Source organism: Temnothorax nylanderi, unplaced genomic scaffold, assembly GCF_030848795.1.
Source record: "Temnothorax nylanderi isolate EJ_2023f unplaced genomic scaffold, tnyl_v1.0 TNYL_tig0208_pilon, whole genome shotgun sequence".
Lineage (NCBI taxonomy): Eukaryota > Metazoa > Arthropoda > Insecta > Hymenoptera > Formicidae > Temnothorax > Temnothorax nylanderi.
Window position 1 is genome coordinate 236032 of NW_027249270.1, and position 18302 is coordinate 254333.

The 18302-nt window shown below is 32.3% G+C and overlaps 1 long non-coding RNA gene across 2 annotated transcripts in view; it reads left to right on the forward strand.

The window, feature by feature from the left end:
• Positions 1-621: 621 nt before the first annotated feature.
• Positions 622-18302, forward strand: part of LOC139779076 (uncharacterized) — a 67459-nt gene continuing 49778 nt past the window's right edge. The window contains exons 1-2 of one of the 2 annotated variants that reach the window (XR_011719799.1): positions 622-788; positions 3484-3617. This is a non-coding gene — a long non-coding RNA (uncharacterized lncRNA). The remainder of the gene's footprint in view (positions 789-3483; positions 3618-18302) is intronic. The other variant, XR_011719798.1, reaches the window with a different exon arrangement.

The following is an 18302-nucleotide window of genomic DNA, read 5'->3' on the forward strand; positions in this document are numbered from 1 at the left end:
TTCATGTTATTGTATAATTAATATTAAATAAATTATAACTGAAATACAACTAATCTAATCTAGTTTAGAATTTATACTTTATATTTTTGTAGAACTATTTGCAAAAATACAATTTAAAGAAATCAATAAATTAATCAATTAATCATTCAATTTATAATAATTTACATTGAGTATATTGTCTATATGAAAAAATGGTTCTTATAAACAATACTTAAACAACTCGTGTAAATGTAAAATCTCGAAATTTTACGCACAACCCTATTTTTATACTGTACCTGTACTGTACCTGTTCAATTACAGTGTAATCTTATCCTACTTATCGACAATTGGTCATTTATCATTATAGTTTTATGCAATTTATCCTTCGTTTCAGATCCGAGAATTTATCCGCGACAGAGATCTTCAACGCAGGTATATTACCCTCAATCTCGTTGGTAACGCAGGGATTTAAAATTCGCTCGCATTTTGTGGCCGATAGTGCACTAGCTCCGTCTGGTGCCGCGAGTGCGGAACGACGCGACGCGACGCGGCGTCCCTTCCTTCCCCCACCATCGCTGCCGCCAGTGCTCCTGCTCCGTTCCGTCGCCGGTGCCGGTGGCAAAGCGCGGGTTACGGTTTAAGTTGCATTTTAGATGCGAACGAACGCGCATCTCTCTTTTGGGCACGCGGTTACGCGGTTGACGTTACGTGAACATCGGGCGCGCGTCCCCGTACACGACCACCCAAGTGCGACACGAGTCGATTGTGAACGATCCTGCGACGCGGGTCGTGTGACGCGGGATTGACCGGTGAGTTTTCAATATTTATCTCGTTCTCTGTGCGCGGAGTTTTACGTTGAATCCGGGCCGGCGCGACTCCCGGACCTGCGCTGAGAAACCGTACGGTACGTGCGTTCTCGATCGCGAATTCCAAGAACGCTTGCTTTTGCTCGTTTCAATCGCGTTTCTACGTAAAATTAAGATGTAGCAAAACGACAAGTCTTCTGTGCCGCGAACTCTTATTAATCTCTTTCCGTATCAGTGATTAAATTTGGTATATGTATAGATTTCCTAGAATCAGCATTTTGTTCCTCATAATAAGTGAAACAAGACCGATATGAATCTTATAATTAATTAGAGAAGATGCCATTTTCGGTCGCGCTGGATTTTGATAGTCCAATAATATTTAATAAATCTTCGGCGCGCAATTCACTGAGTTGGAATAAGTATTAATATTCGTACAGAATGTATATTATTATAGACACGAACATTTTGTCACGGCTCTAAGCTTTTTGTTATTTAGATGATTACTAGTAATATTTCTGTGTGCGAATTTTATATACCTTTTCCAACTCAGTAAACGGGCGCGCCGATTATTTTTCAGTCTTAAAATACAGTTTTTTGTTGGAACAGTAAATCCACGTACTTAAATTGTTAATTTATTTAACTTTTGATGCTAAACATGCTTAATAAGCATTCCTTTTAATTCACTGTAAAGAATTTATTGTGAAAAATATCACCCCAGCCAGGATCCGAACCTGCAATGGAGGTCTATTGTACACCTTAAAACGAGTAGAAAAATACAAAAGTGAACAGATTTATTATATTTCGACAAGTGAAATCGTAGGTACCTTAATAAATTTTCTTTTGTAATTTTTACTTTGTTTAAAAATACACAATCGACCCCCTAGACCTTCGTAAAATCCGTGACGGGCGTCTTTTGCCAGTCCGACCATTGAGGCATGTTTTTTCAATAGTAGATTCTTTGACCGGCACAGTTACGCAGAAAAATTCCAATTCCACTCTTTCAGCCATTTTAGAAAAAACATTTCAAATAAATTTCCAAAGCGATGTAGGTTTAAAAATAGAATAATTTTGTTTTGTGATATACATGTACAGTGATATGATATACATGTTATACACGTCTGTTTTTTTTATATATAGCTACTTTGACGATTGGTTTTTTGTTACGTTTAATGCACTTTTGACACATATCCAGCAACAATTCAGCAGAGATATGAAAATCCAAAAATTGACAATCGCTTTCTTTCCATTATGATTATAATTGTAAATCAATTTTGCGATTCGATGATGATATCATTGTTTTAACAATTTATTTATTTTCGATTGTCTCGGCCTCTGCAGTTGCTATTTCAATATCATTACAATGTTATTTTAACATTTACAATTATTCGATTTTCAATGAATCTTTTAAGTAAAGATGATAAACGAATGTGCGTGTATGTGTTGGAGAATGGAATAAAATAAAAAATAAATAAATTTTGTTTTAGCGACGTTAAAAGGGTGTTTGTAAAATACAGTTCAATTAAACATTTTCACAACGAGAAAATGTATTTTACGAGAAGTCTTTTCATTTTCTCTTATAACTCGGAAAATAACTCGTCCACGACATTTTCGTGAGGGAAAGATCGGCTCGACAATGGTCGAGGAATCCGCAATTGAAAAGATATATATCTTTTATATCGCGGTTGATCCGGAACACCTTTGTATATTTGACAGGGAGAAAGGGGAAAAAGGGCTTTGAGGGAAGAAAGAAGAAAGAGTGCACGAAAAATGTAGAAAGTACGATTGAAACGAACAAATATTCTGAGCGTTTCGCTGAATATTTCAACCCTTTATCACATTGTTTTGTACCAGTTTTCAGCGAGTGACATTTCCCGATTAAAATCTGCGATATTTTGCATTTGGCACGTTTGTTTCTGAACTTGCGTGGTGGTCGAAAACATTTCAAGTACTCATCAATTGAAAGTAGAAAGTGACATGTTACATACAAAATACTGTCTTTTGAAATATTATTTTTTATTTTACTATTAAATTTTTTGTTAAATTTTATTGTATTATAAATATAAAAGTTCGCTTTATGCGCTCAATCTCTACCGCAATCGTCAATCTAGCAGGGATTAATAAATTGAATTGTCTCGGAACAACTATGTCGGATAATGAGACAAAAGAAAGTAATAGTGCTTGTTGGCGGTTTTTCTAATATGAACTGGAAGAAGCGCGATTGCGCTTCTTGGCACTGAAACAGTTAAGAAATATTGTTTTATTGCTTAATACTGTATAGTCATTCAATTGTTTCTCCCGAGAGGTATTTCTTGCTGTTAATTACTTATAAAAAGAATAACACACTAATAAAATTATTGATTTAAAGAACTATTTCTAGCAAAAATGTTTCGAACAAAAGACTCGTAAATAATACGCTAATAAATTATTTCTCTAAAGTAGATTACTTGATAGATTGTTTCAATTGTGTCTTTCGCGCGTCTTGAACTACCTTATGTTTTACACGGAATTCTGTGTTATAAAGAGTAATAACTGTTTTATACAGAGATTAATAGAGCGAATAATAGGAAATATTTCGCGCGGGGGAGAACCGCGCTAATATATATACGCCGTCGGAAATAAACTTCCGCGCGCGCTCAAAATTGAGCATTAAAAATCCACGGGTTATCAAGCGACTACAGGGGCATTATATCTTTGTCAGATCTCGTCAGCGTGAATTAGCCTCATCCTTTCGGTGCCGCAAGCCGGCCGAGTTTCAACGTGGAAAGATCGTCTCGCCCGAGCTTCTTCCGTTCCTGCCGAGAATTCCGACACTCCCGGAAGGTTGGATGCAGGGTGCGTTCCCTTACTCTTTTCTATTTTATTTTTCGGTTAAAAAATAATGAAAGAGAACCCATGCCGCGCGCGCACCGTAGGAAAGGCTCTGGCCCTTAAATATATATGACGTGAAAGAGAAGCCGCGATGCTACGATTCTTTGCGTGTCGCGCGACGCAAATATAATCGCATTCATTGCCGTTGAAAGGGTAAAGAATTCGCATATGGTGCAACGACCTGTCGCGGTTTCTTTCCAGGTATTAATACGCCAAGATATCGTACATACACGCTTTCAGCGTGTGACATTACGTATGGATTATCGATCGGTTCTCACGTATTATTCAAATCACGTTGAATAATAAGGAGAAACAGAGAGATTTATTCTTGAGCCCCATCATCATTTCTCTGTGGTTTATTAATGTGAAATTATCATAATGAATTTTCAATGCTGCAACATATTATCGAACATGATCTCATTACGGAATCCCACTAAACTAAATTCAAGTCTTCGATGTAAATATATGATGATAGCGATCAGGTTTCCGCGATGGCCGTTGTTCACATAATGGATATTGATACGTTAGTGACGATATAATGAGGAAGCTCAAAATATATCTGAAATTCTTCATCGCGTTATGCGGAGAAAGGTAATTATAATTTATTTGTAGTGATTTTGAACTTTGTTCTCTTAAAAATTCTTTTGTCTTTACATTTTAAGGCAAAATATATTTTAGGAAGTGATAAAATTATATAATATGTGATTTTTATTATAAGATGTTGTATTTTCAGTTTTTATTTCTGTATTTTATCGTTTCTAGCAATCTTTCTAATACATCGAACACTATTTGATATTTTTTATAACAATTTTGAGATTTGTTACTTGTATAGGCACCGGTTCTATTTAACATAAAATTAAACTAGTTTCTTTTGTTTCTTAATATTTTTGGTATAACTCTCTGTAAAATAAATAAAAGGAAATTATGTTATATCAATACGACATTTCAAAAACTCTTCTTATTTTGATAGCAGTAGATAAAACTGTCGATAACATAACATACACAAATGACAAATTTCGATCTTTTGTTATCAAAAATATCAAATAATATTTATTATTATTTGCCAGAAAAATAAAAAATAAAAGTAAAAATAGAGATATTAATATAGAGAGTCAACTATATTTGGTTCATAAAATGCTTATTATCTGAAAAATACGGGAAGTTTATCATTGAAAAAAGACGCAAATGAGAAATCTTAAAAATTATATCACGGATTTTATTAATCGGATCAATCGATTTGAATGTTCTTTAAGTCTCAAAGCGAGTATCGCGGTTAGGCTGCGCGAGTAACATAGTAATCCGCTTCGAATGTGATCGTAGAACTAATCCCGTTTCTGAATTCCCACTCAATTTCTGATCAGCCGTGCGCGCAAAAGCGCAACGCGGCGCAGCGCAGAGGCTGCGTGCAAATTAAACGACTGTATGATTCTCGGCCTCTCGCATATATATTAGTTAATGCCATTGCATCGGCATTCGATGGAAGCGTAGCGAATATATCGGATGAATTCGAAGCGCGGCTGTGACGCTACGACGATAATAGAGATGCTTTATTTCGATTATAAGCTACTAAAAGCTGAAATATTTGTATAAAGCATTTCGTTATAGTTGATTATTATATTGTCCCATTATTTTTATCTCCATATTTTCATTATTTTAATACATACTTTATTTTGTCTGAGAGTTTTCGAAGACTCGAGAATAATAGTTTGTACATTTTTGATATTTTTAAATTGAATCTAGTCTTTTTTAAATTCTTTTTTTGCCTTTATCAGATTGTCTTAGAAATAAAAAACTTGTTAAGAAGTATTACTATACTTTTATTTCATAAGTTGCAAAACATTTTTCTCTTTCCATTGCTTGTAACATAAAACTGTTAATCGAAGAAAAGCTATAACATATAAAAAAAATAATAAAAAAGTAGAAATAAGATTCCAACATTTTTCAAACTTTAAATCGATATTTTCGACACTTAAAAGGAAAAGTCGGCTTTATATTTTTTTAGAGACTCTGTCACTACAAAATTAACGTCGTGAGTTATGTGACACCCGCCTATACCAGAGAAAAAAGGGGGAGATATTTATCTCGATTGTTCGTTGATTATTCCGGTTGGGGATTCTGGCACACGTTGACCTTAGCTTAAATAAGCTTAAAATATATACTTATCATATTTAGAAGATCCACAAGCACGCGTGAGATAATCCTAAATGGTGCGCGAGAATATATGTCGCTAATCAGCGTCACACATAATGCGTACGATAGAGCTCCGTATATGTGTATAATAGGACGTTAGCCCTATACGGATACGCTACGTTGCCAATATTATGCCGCCACCCCTTCTGGTGTACGAGGCCCCCTTTTGTATTCTTTGCACATGCTTTCTCACGGAGCTTGATGCGACTGCACCCGACATGCATTTTGAAGTTTACCGAGGTCTTTTTTTTCGGAATTTATATGCGTGCGCGATTATGTGTTTTGCTATTCTCCATGATAGACGGTTTTAAATGATATTACTCAAATGCATTTTGTGAAAGCTGTAAGTAGCGTAAATAATTTTATATAACAATTTACCTTGTTATAAAATAATATGTTATAATAATGCATATCTAAAATGATATTAACAATTAACGAATATTAGAATATGTTTGTACAATGTGTTACGTATTTAAAGAAAAAATCAATTACAGGCCTAAAGAATTTAATTTAATTACAATTATGTCTATCTTCTGAGGATCTTAAATTAATAACTATTAATTGGATAGACATTCTACAATTAATAATTTAATACTTGAAAATTTGACATCAGATATAGAAGAGCTTAAAAAAATAATATATTACTGAAAACATTTTGCATATTATAAAATTATTCATATAATACAGTAGAATATTAACCGAGCTTTATTTAGATTAATGAAAACATTTTACTAAATATTATCGCGAAACTAATGAAACGATATTATGGCACAGTGAATAACGTTGATTTATCCAGGCATGTACTTTCATATGATGTATGGTATATTTCCTTTATTTCTTCACTTCACATATACATATACATATTCAATTGATATCGTCGTCTAGTTCGATCTACTTCAATTAAAATCTATTTCTGTATATTATCACAACATTCTTTCGTACTTCATTTGAAACCAATCATCCATCAATTCTATCTCGTTAAATATTTAATCCATTTTGTTAAGTAATATAATATTGATAACACTAAAGACTGAATCGATAATACAATAAAAGAAACTTGTTTCTTTTCAAATTCAAGAAAGAGAGTAACATTTTCTGTAGTTCTTTCTTATGCTGAATACAATTTCAATTTTCAAAATGCTTCGTTGCGTCACACAATTTCAAGATTAATTAAAAAAGAATAAAAAAAATGTTTTTAATTAAAAAATTTAACAAATACAAAATGGTGAATGCAATTTCTGTGGTATATTTGTATCCCTTAATATACAACCTGTGCGGTATAATAAATCCAATATTTAATCATCGAGATTAATTTTAATTTTCTAAATTTTTAAAATAATTTATTAAATTAATTCTAAACTTTTATTAATCTTAATTTTCAAAATAAGAGAAAAGAATTCTACTTGAAGATTGATCTTAATACTACTTAATCCTGAATGTAATAAAACGCGTTATGTAATCGTTGTAGTATGTAAAATTGTGTTCTCTTTTTACTTTTAGTTTTTTTACTTCAATTTCAAGTCAAATTTTTTAAAAATATTATGTGATGTAATATGATAATGTATATCTACAATGTTACCAATAATTATTTATAATAAACAAATATTACTGTATTTCTGCAGTTAAAATTGTGTTAAACATAATAAACTGTAAGGAATAGCTATTTTTTTTACACTTTTTCCTTCTTTTTCTTGTTAAACTGTGTAATGTATATTTGATTGCATACTTGTACATGTGTGCATGCGCGCAGATGATACAAATGAGTAAATTCCTGTCTCATTTTTTTCAGGAATTGTGCTTCTGAACGTAATATCTAACAATCTAACTCTCCTAAAAAAACTAATATATACTAATATATTAATATAAAATTTTATATGTTCTACTTTATTAAATATTATTATAACATTTATTTTTACAATACATTCTAATGTAGGTCGTAACTTTTCTCAATATATAGCAGGTACTATTTCGAATGTTGAATCGATAATATGACTAATACTGTGTCTTACCGTAATAATTCCACGCTCGCAAGAACGTGACGTACTTCTTTCATCAATTTCGCTCTACAATTTAATTATGTCGAGTCCATGCCATCTCTTGTATTCACTCTGGATGATTTCCTTGGCGCTTTCCGCGACGTCGACCCGACGACAATCCGTTTCAATCTGTCTGCGAAGCGATAACAGTTTTAACGATCACAGAGAGATGTCATACATCTCTAGTCCATTTCTCATGTATATCCTATCTCGCGGATACCATTAAAAGCTTCACGGTTTCGTCACTGGAGCCGTGTTATTGGCCCGTCTCCTATTCTATCCATGTTTGCGTAATTTTAATAATTGAAATTCCAAATGGACGAATATGCTAATCTCCGTTTCTCTCGCTGTATTTTATTCACATGTATCTCTCGGTCGCGGTACCAGCCGGACTTGTTTTTCTCCTCATATACGAGAGATTGTATCCTGGCGCTTTATATCCGTTCCAGCCCCTAGTCTATTACTTTTTTACTGCATATCCACTGATCTCAAGTCGATCGCGGCGGCTTTTTGCGCTCTGTATTTCCTCCACACCCGGCACTCCCTCCTCTTCGTTTTTCTCTTTCTGTCTTTAGTACTCGGTATAAATTCTCCCCGCCTGGGAGAGATACAGCGTCGAAATAAATTTCATGTATACGGCGGAAAAATTGTACAAATTTTTTTATTACTCTCAAGCGTTTTTAAAATATTAATGGACTATTAAGCAAGGGGAGTAATCCGAGGTTTAAAACGTGGCCGCTCGACTCTCGGAATACTTGCGGCATGAGTGTGCGGCTTTATTAATGTTGGGAGTATCGTTCCCCGTTCCCTAACGAGCTGATGTCTTCCGCGGGCGAGCCCTCGATCCCGCTGTGATAGGGGACACAGTAATCAAGCCGGCCGAGCGATAGCAGATCAGAAGACGTACTTCAGCCACAATGTACATTTTTAATCGCATGCTTTAGTAGGCTATGTAATATATTGCTCCTTTAATTTTCAAGAGTAAAATATCTTTAAACGACGAATAAAAATATATACATCGCAGATTTAAATTTTATTTCTCGAAATGTATAATGATTTCATAAATAATCTATTTGATGTTAATGTTTGTACTAATCTCAACATTGTTAACGATTTGAATCATTTTATTGCTATTAATTTATGTAATTTATATTTCCAAATTACATTATTTAAATTTCGCGATACATTTGATCAGCGATATACAATACATGCTACAATATTAAAGCGTCGGGTAACAATGCACCTCTTCAACATTTTTTTATCTCGGTTCTGCCTCTTTTACGACAATTTACGGTCCTTTCTGCGAAACGCTCGTCATGAATAGTCACTGATTTTTTCATCATTTCATTATTTCCTACTTTTGTATTCATTGATTCGTGAACCGCGAACCGACACGCGCGCTTTCGGAAGATATATATCTAATGGTCATTTAATTTCGTGTGTCATGAGTCCAATGGCGGACCATTGTTCGATCTATTTGCGCGATTCGACGCAAATCTCTCGATGACCCTCGATATGATGACGCGGATGTCTAGCGCTATTTCGTGATCGCCGCCTGATTTCTGCAACGCGCGCGACGCGCTTTTCATTTATCATAATGAATAAATATTTGGATTGAAACGCGCGGATCCAAATCCATTACCGCTTGCTCGACGTGACGCGACCCGCGATTTAATATATAAAATCGCGCCCCGGTAGTGGATCTGTCATTTCGTGTTGTTGACTTCGGTCCCATACATAGTTTATTTAAACTGCGCGGGCAGCGTCCAGCGAGATGTGACACGGAGATGGCGAAAATTTGGTTCTCATTTCACCGACAGTTCGATAGAACCGTCGCGTCGTTCGCATTAAACAGTGTGAAATTTGCACAATGTAGGACATTATAAAAGAGACAGCAAGAATAAAAAGTTCTACGTTTTAATATTTTATTATTCGTTTTAATCAAATTATTTTAAATATAAAGAGTAAAGATTATTATACAATATCAGTGGATAAAATTATGAGATTAGTATACTTATAACAGTTGTATGTGTATACGTGTAAAAGTATAAGTAAATAGATACCTCAATATTTGAAAATTTGAATATGTAGGATTTTTATCTTTTTACGTAATAAGCACACATATAAAATTTACATATTATATTATGAATATTTGCTAGTGCAGCTTTCAATTTAAATACAAATTCGATTTATATTTATCGAGATATATCGATTTTTTGATACGCGTATCTAATTTTTATACTTCCAGGATAAAAAAATAGACATGTTTCTATATTTGCATATAGACCACGTATACTATTTTATCTCTTGCTGTGCATTGCATAAATTTTACATTATACGACGCAAATTCTTTTCACAGCTGATTTTATTGCTCTGAAAAGATATTTATCTTCCGTAATATAGTATTGATTTGAATTGGTAATGTACATTAGAGAACAATTTTATTTAACACCAGCCATTTACAGATTGGTTCTTCATCTTTCTCACTTTTCTCTCGACTTTCCTGCGAATAATGTCAGTTAACGTTATTCCTTTTTACAATATTTGATTTCATTCTTAAATGTACCAGACGTTCTATTTTGAATTTCTTTTAACGGAAATTGCTAACATTTTTTATTACTTTTATTAATTCGAAAATTGAATATCGACAATATTTGATATTGTAGGTTTAAATTCGCCTTGTGCAAATTACATTTTATTGAAAAAAATAGAATTCAATTTAACGAATGTTTTTCCCAAGGCTTCAGTTTGTCAATCTCACATTCACTGGACTTGCGGTTTGGTAAATGGATTTCATTTCTCTTTGTTGGTTAGTCCCAATTTTCATTTCTAGTCCAAATATTTCGCAGAATATGAATATTAGAAGAATTTTTCAGGTACTTCCTCTTGAAAATTATATTATCTTTGTACATACAATTTTTAAATATTTACCTTATGTTCGTCGGAGAACTTGAGATTATTTAATTTATCTATCATCGCTGAAGACAGCTTAAAGTAGAGCCGAAACGTATGATTTATATTTTGTATTAAATTATTAATTAAAGATTATACAACGTTAACTCACGCACAACGCGCCTGACTCTCAAAGCCCACCTTTCTTTGTTACTCGTTAATTTTAATATCGAGTCTTTAGTTTAATTAATCATTTATTAGAATTTTATTTTCTGTACGGCTACGTACCCCTAAATTCTTTCATCGTAAATTTTGTTTTGTGAATTGTTTTGTTTTATCTTTACTTATTAAATTTTTAGATTTATGCTCTTCTTATTCTTTATATTTATTAATTGAAAATATATATTGAAATTTCTTATTAAAGTATTTAATCTTTAGAATGTAATATTAATACAAAACATAATGAATAATAAAACAATTTACTATAAATATACAATGAAAGCGTATATGTATGTATGAACTTTTTGTTATTAAATTTACAAATAATTTAATACTTTCTAATTTATTGATATTATATCATTAACAATTTATGTGATAAATGAAGGATATAATTTTTGATTGAATGATACGGCAACTACCATTCCGTTAAATATTCGAAATTACGTCGATTTTATCGAATTGTAGCCGATCAGGCTTTCATTCATTGTCATTCGCGACACGTTAGTTATTTTTATGACTGACGGCAACAACGGCCGTTTAATCCCACGACAGTAAAGTATTGTAGTAGTCGCCGTAAAACGAAATAATCGCGCATCGACAAATACATATCCTGAAAATGGCATAATGGCATTCGATCGCTCCAAATTTACAGTAGCCGTCGGCTGTTGATTATTGACAGTACCTTGGCGAAATATTGTTTTAAACAATCTCGCCCGTCCGGTAATTTGCAGTTTGACACGTCGTTCGTTATAATTATCGGTTCGCTTCATCTTTTCCAACGTGTAGCAAATGTTGACGAAAATCAAACAAACCTGAATGTTAACCATTTTCAGTCAATAAAACATTCAAGAACACGAATATTTATTAAATACACTAAATATACTAAGCTATTAACATTATTAAGACATTTAAATTATTAGTAATTATTAATTAACAATAAGTTTAAAGTTAATCCTGTTGCAGTTTTTTATTTTGTTGTTATTAATTTCAATGGAGTTTTTATTAATTTTAATAGTGAAGATCACAATTTTAATATGAGGAATATTGAAGCTTACATTTTTTAAAGTTAAATTTGTTAAATTTTATATTTACGTTTCTGAATGTCGATATCTTCGTCAAATATTTAATACATTGTTTCTAGTCAGATATATGCACAAGGAAAAATTTTAATTGTTTACATATATCTATTTTATTGTATTGTATTTTTAAAGATGCATAAAATTGAAGTCCGCACATAAGTTAAAATTTGTTTTAGATTATGAATGGATTATAAACGGACCATCAGATATTTGATAGGATAATCGTATGCAGTCAGCTCTATTTTTGATATTTTTAAAGATGCATAAAATTGAAGTCCGCACATAAGTTAAAATTTGTTTTAGATTATTATGAATGGATTATAAACGGACCATCAGATATTTGATAGGATAATCGTATGCGGTCAGCTCTATTTTTGATATTTTTAAAGATGCATAAAATTGAAGTCCGCACATAAGTTAAAATTTGTTTTAGATTATGAACGTGGATTATAAGTAAACGGATCATCAGATATTTGATAGGATAATCGTATGCGGTCAGCTCTATTTTTGGCAATAAAAACTGTAGAATTTTTCATTGTTGACGCTGATATTATCACATCGTTTTTAATATTTTTATTCTTTTAAAAATATCATAATAAAATTGACGTTTGTATAAAACGAAGGGTCGATTTTATTGGCTTTTTAAAAGTATTAATATTAAATGCTTAATTAAATATTCTCGTCGATAAGAACGCGGATTTTAATTATTATACAGATACTATTACAGAATTTCGATATTTTGATTATGAGCATTCTTATACATACGTACTGATATTTTTCTCGATGACGGCACCTGACATATACGAAAAATAGCGTGAAATATGCGTATAGAATAAAACTTCATAAATATGTAAACACGGTTGACCTACATTTCCTGTTTAAAGAAATCCATAGAAGATAACAAAAATACTTTAACTTCTATAAAATTTGTCTTGGATACGTTATCTTTTCAGTTAAAAAAATTGATTACATATTGATTCAGAAATTTGTTACATAATGATTTATATTTTTCACAGAAATATGCATGGTTGAAATATGAATTAATATGTAACAAATTTTTATAATTTTTTAGTGTATATATTTGTAGACTCATATGGAGCTAATTACTATTAAATAGAAGAAATAAAAAATTAGCTATTATGAATTGTTGGCAAATAATTCAATTATAAAAATTAGAAAATTTGAACATTTTTAAATTGTTGTATCGAAGTGATAAGTAACAAATAGTGATTCTGTCTTTCTCTCTCTCTCTCTCTCTCTCTCTCTCTCTCTCTCGCTCTCTCGCTCTGTCGCTCTCTCGCTCTCTTGCTTTTTGTTCTGTTACATTTATGAAGAGAAATCTATCAATATTTTCTGCCACATCGAGACATACGTACACAACGATTTACTTGGAGCATATACGTGAAGTAGTTCCCGATCAATCGTTATCGATCACACGCGAACGGGAGTTTCGTAGTTTCGGGAAGAGGCTGACCTAGGAAAATGTTTGTTTAAAAACCATATTTCTCCGTTCGCCGCCAATGAAACCGCAGGTGCGGGCGCAGAATCCCATAGATTTTTCTTCTTCGTACGAACCGACTTGCCGCTCTCGCGGTTTTGCCCGATACCATATTTTATCAAACTGTCTTCCTTCCATTCTATATCAAATAATTTTTTTTGTTTCTTCTTATTTTATCATTTAGTAACTTTATGCGTCAATATATAGTTTTGCAATGGATGATTCTACTAACGATAAGCAATACATTCCAAGGAAATAATGTCAGTATGATTCATTGTATTTGTCGAACAAAATATAAAATAAAATAGTCTAATTTTTCTCAATTATTTGATAAATGTGATCAATTTGTTTTATATTGAATTTCATATTTAATAGTTTATAGAGAAAATTGTAACGTAACCATGCATCAGTATGTGATTCATTAAAGGAGACATGTATAAGTAGGCAGATTTTATTGCAATCAATATAGAAATGGACATGCGTATTGACATCTGTCAATTTTATCCGCAAGGCGCAATCTATCAATTTTATTGGTGACATGTCAGTTTAAGTTTAAGTTCTTCCTCTCGCGATGCACATTTATATCACATTTGAAAGCGATTTGTCGATTTCCATTCAAAATGCATCCTCTTCAGACATTTGTTTAAAGCGGTTTCATTTAATTTAAAATAATTATATAAGCTTTTAACATAGAGAAATGAATACAATTTTATAAAGCTTAGTTAAATTAGCTGATACTTTTAACGCAATAAAATAAATGTAAAATAATTCATAATATAAAAGTATAGTGTAAAATGAGGTAAATATAAATTATAAATAAACAAAAATAACAAATGCAAAGTAGAATGAAAATGAAGAGTAATCCAAAGAGAAAATAAAAAATAAAAAAAAATAAAGTAACAAAGTGGCAAAATGTAAAACGAAAATGGGATATAAAGCGGCAGTGTAATCTGGCTGGTGGGTGCATGGTGCTTGGAATGGGAAAAAGAGCAATGCGTAAAAACTAGATAAAGGGTGATTCGCCCTTCGCCGTCCTTTTTCGCTTTTCTCCCGTTTCCTTCAAGTTTTCTGCAAGTGGTGGTTAGATCGCGTTTGTATCAATCAAGAGACGTGAAAAATGATTTCGGGGAGTGCTGGTGCACGCGACGTTTTAAATGGTGATTCATAGGACATCACGCGGGGACGGTAAAAAGGGGCTGAGAGGGAAGGGGGGAAGTTGGAAGGGTAGAGGGATAAGAAGGGGAATACGCGTAAAAGCAGTCGATACGCCGATCCGACGTATATTAATCGGATTTGCGTCGTCGCGTATTTTCATGCGCGCTCGCCGCGCTCACCATTTTTCATTCGGCTGCTGAGCTGATGAAAATGTTGTTCGCTTTTCTCCCATTTTCCGGTGGTGATAACGACTCGGCGTGCCACCGGATGGAATATTACCACCGCGTGTGGTATGGAAAAAAAAACCGGACCTTTAACCCGTTAATGGCCCAACGTACCATTTTTAGAACAAGGATTTTGCGAGTATAAAGTGATTTTAATAATAAATAATTTTGTCCTTAAAACCTCTCGAAATTTAATTATCAAAATAGTATTAAATCTTAAGAGACATTTTAAAAATATTATAGATCACGCACGTGTCATTATTATTTTGTTCGCTGCTGCGTATTTACCTTGAGGAATTCATGCGAAAGGTGACTTGCTAGATCTTGGAAATCTTGTATTTTCTGTTGCCGACTGCATTCTTGAGTGCATTCTAGCATGTCTTCTCGAGTTACTGGGTAAATCTTGTCTCGAATCTTTCGAGTTCTTTTTATACCTACCTTTTTGAATTAGACTTTCGATCACCCTCTACGTTTTTAACAATCCTGTTACCTGCGAACTTGTTACCTGAGACTCCATCTATTTATGTGGCATTCGTTAAAGCTGCTTCGCACAATGGATGAAAAGAAGAATTTTCTCCAGGAAAACTCGACAGACAGTCAAATATGGGTCTAAAAAATTATTTTTGTGTTAAATTTAATCTTTCTCTTCATTATAATAAATCTTCTCAGGTACAGTTTCAAGAACAACCATTCGATATATATAAAAAAAAATTTACTATTTTTAGAATAGTATTTTTACGAAAATTTAATAAATAATTAATAAATAATTTACATGACAGCATAATAAATAAATAATTAACGAATATTCTATGCGAAATGTTATAAATGACAAGAATTTTAAAATTATATTTCTTATTATAGAAGTAATATCATCACATAGAAATAATGAAATCACATTGGGATTCTTTAAACTAGAAAATAAAGACAATTTCCATTTAAATTTTACAAATTGAGATGGCAGATTTTCTATTTTTCATATCTTTTTAATGTTGAAATATTAGCAGTACGTAGTAGGGTAATTTCGTCGTGAGATTAAATTCAGTTTCGTGAGTGAAGTTTTGAGTCAAGACGAGGAAAAATTCCCCCGATAGGAAACGTATTTCGCGGCATGACAAGAACAGTTTCGGGCTAGGCAAATATCCGGCCAGCTTACGACAGGAATCTCCCGACGGGGGATATACCCGACCCCCCGCCAGAAACTTTATGGCAGAAATGTGGAAACGCACAGAACTTTGAACTCGTGCGAGCTGATTCGCCTAATACGATGTATCTTATAGCTACATATGTGCATGGGGAAAAATTTTTAGATAATACTTATGTTCTCATTTCAATTTTATTTACATAGTACTTGTGTTCTCATTTCAATTTTATTTTAAAGATGCTTTTGAATTACTATAAATAATTCAGCAAAATTAAATTCTCGTGTAAGAAACCATAGTTTATTCTTTGGTTGAATAAACATTTATCGAGAAACATAAATAATAATAAAGAAACATGATTACAAGAATAAAATCAATTATATTACGTTTTGCAGAGAGTATTTGAGTTATTAAATTATGAGTAGCTAAAATGTTATTTTTTCAGGAATTAAAAAGAATAAAATACTAAATAAAATTAAAATCGATTTTTTTAATTATAATAAAATTTTTATTTGTTTTTAATTACTTACGAAGTTTTGAAGCTGTCCTACTGTAATTCTAACGTTATTTTTATCCTTTTATTATTATATATGTTTCTTATATTTATTTATTTCTTTATTATTTATGTTCTTATTTATATTCTCATATTATATTTTAAAAATTATTATATTCTGTATAATAATTTTATATATAATATAATTTTAATTTTATTAATAATTATTTTTTAATAAAAATTCTCTCTCCTTTTTCTCTTTCTTTTTTCCTTCTTTTTGTTTTTGTCTCTCTCTCTCTCTCTCTCTCTCTCTCTCTCTCTCTCTCTCTCTCTCTCTCTCTCTCTCTCTCTCTCTCTCTCTCTCTCTCTCTCTCTCTCTCTCTTTCTCCCTCTCTCTCTCTCTTTCTCTGAATAACATTATTTGACTTTATTCGCAAATGCACAGCAAACAAATGAAGACGATATGTTATGCATGTTGCCGTGGAAACGTGACTTCCGCGCAGCGAAGTTTTGGGAGAAAAAACGACAATGTTTTTCTGTGCACCAATGTCTATCTACATGTACGTATCAACCTTCTATATGTAGTTCTCAAATACAACTAACTTATAGGGAGGAGAGGGAGGAAGCTACTCTCGAGTACTCTAGAAAGAGAGAAGAGAGGTAGGATGGGTGATGGGAGAAGGAGAGAGAAGTTCATTTGCATCGAAATCGCGAATTATGAATCGCAAGGAAATTTTAATTAACTTTGAAGTCGAAAACGCGATACCTTCGGCGCGCTATAATCGAGGGAATTTATCGGCGCGTGCGATTCGATACGACCGCGACGCCTGTAATGGGAATAATCGATTTACTTCGTCATGCGATGGAGCGAATTATGCATATCATGATTTCGCCAATTTACGAGCTGCACGGACGTCTTTGAATGCGCTTATAGGCAAAAAACGAAAGCGTTAATCCTTTAATTATTAATTTAATTAACCGAGATAGCTTGTTCAATCGATATTAAAAGAATTCTTATATAGGATAGAAAATTTAATAAAAATTCTAATAAGAATTGTAAAATATTCTAATACATGAATAAATAAAATTCTTAATAAAAATAAATTAAAAATATATAAGAACTGACAATGAGATAAATTATACAATATATTTGTAAATAAATTGATCAGAGGTATAGCTTTATGATTTAAAATAAACTAGAAATATAATATAATTATCATCATTAAAATATATTTATTAATCCTTTATTATTAATTAAGAATGATCACTAATTAATTATATAATTATCGTAACTAAATAATAACAAGCTCATTATCGTCTCGGTATTTAACCATAATGGATATTCTTTTCATCAAGACATAAAATATGATAATAATAACAATGGAACAATCTGATTTAAAAGATCGTTGAACTCCATTTAACGAATTAAACAACATTAACTTATTATATACTTACATTCTTACAAAATGAGTAATAACTGTCCAGAATACAAAGACCCGATTTTAATGAAATACGCGGTAACAGTTATGAATGCTGCAGGAAATCAAGTAACGTCATCAGTGTTCTTCGTGAAGCTTCTACTTTCTAGAAGCAAAATTCCAACCGTGCCGCCGCTAACGAGCGAACGTTAATTAAAGATACGAATTTCGTCGCAAAACTAATTGCGTTACTCTTTGATACAGCTCTCATTGTGTCCCTTGCGGCCTTCGATCCCATAAGTTCAT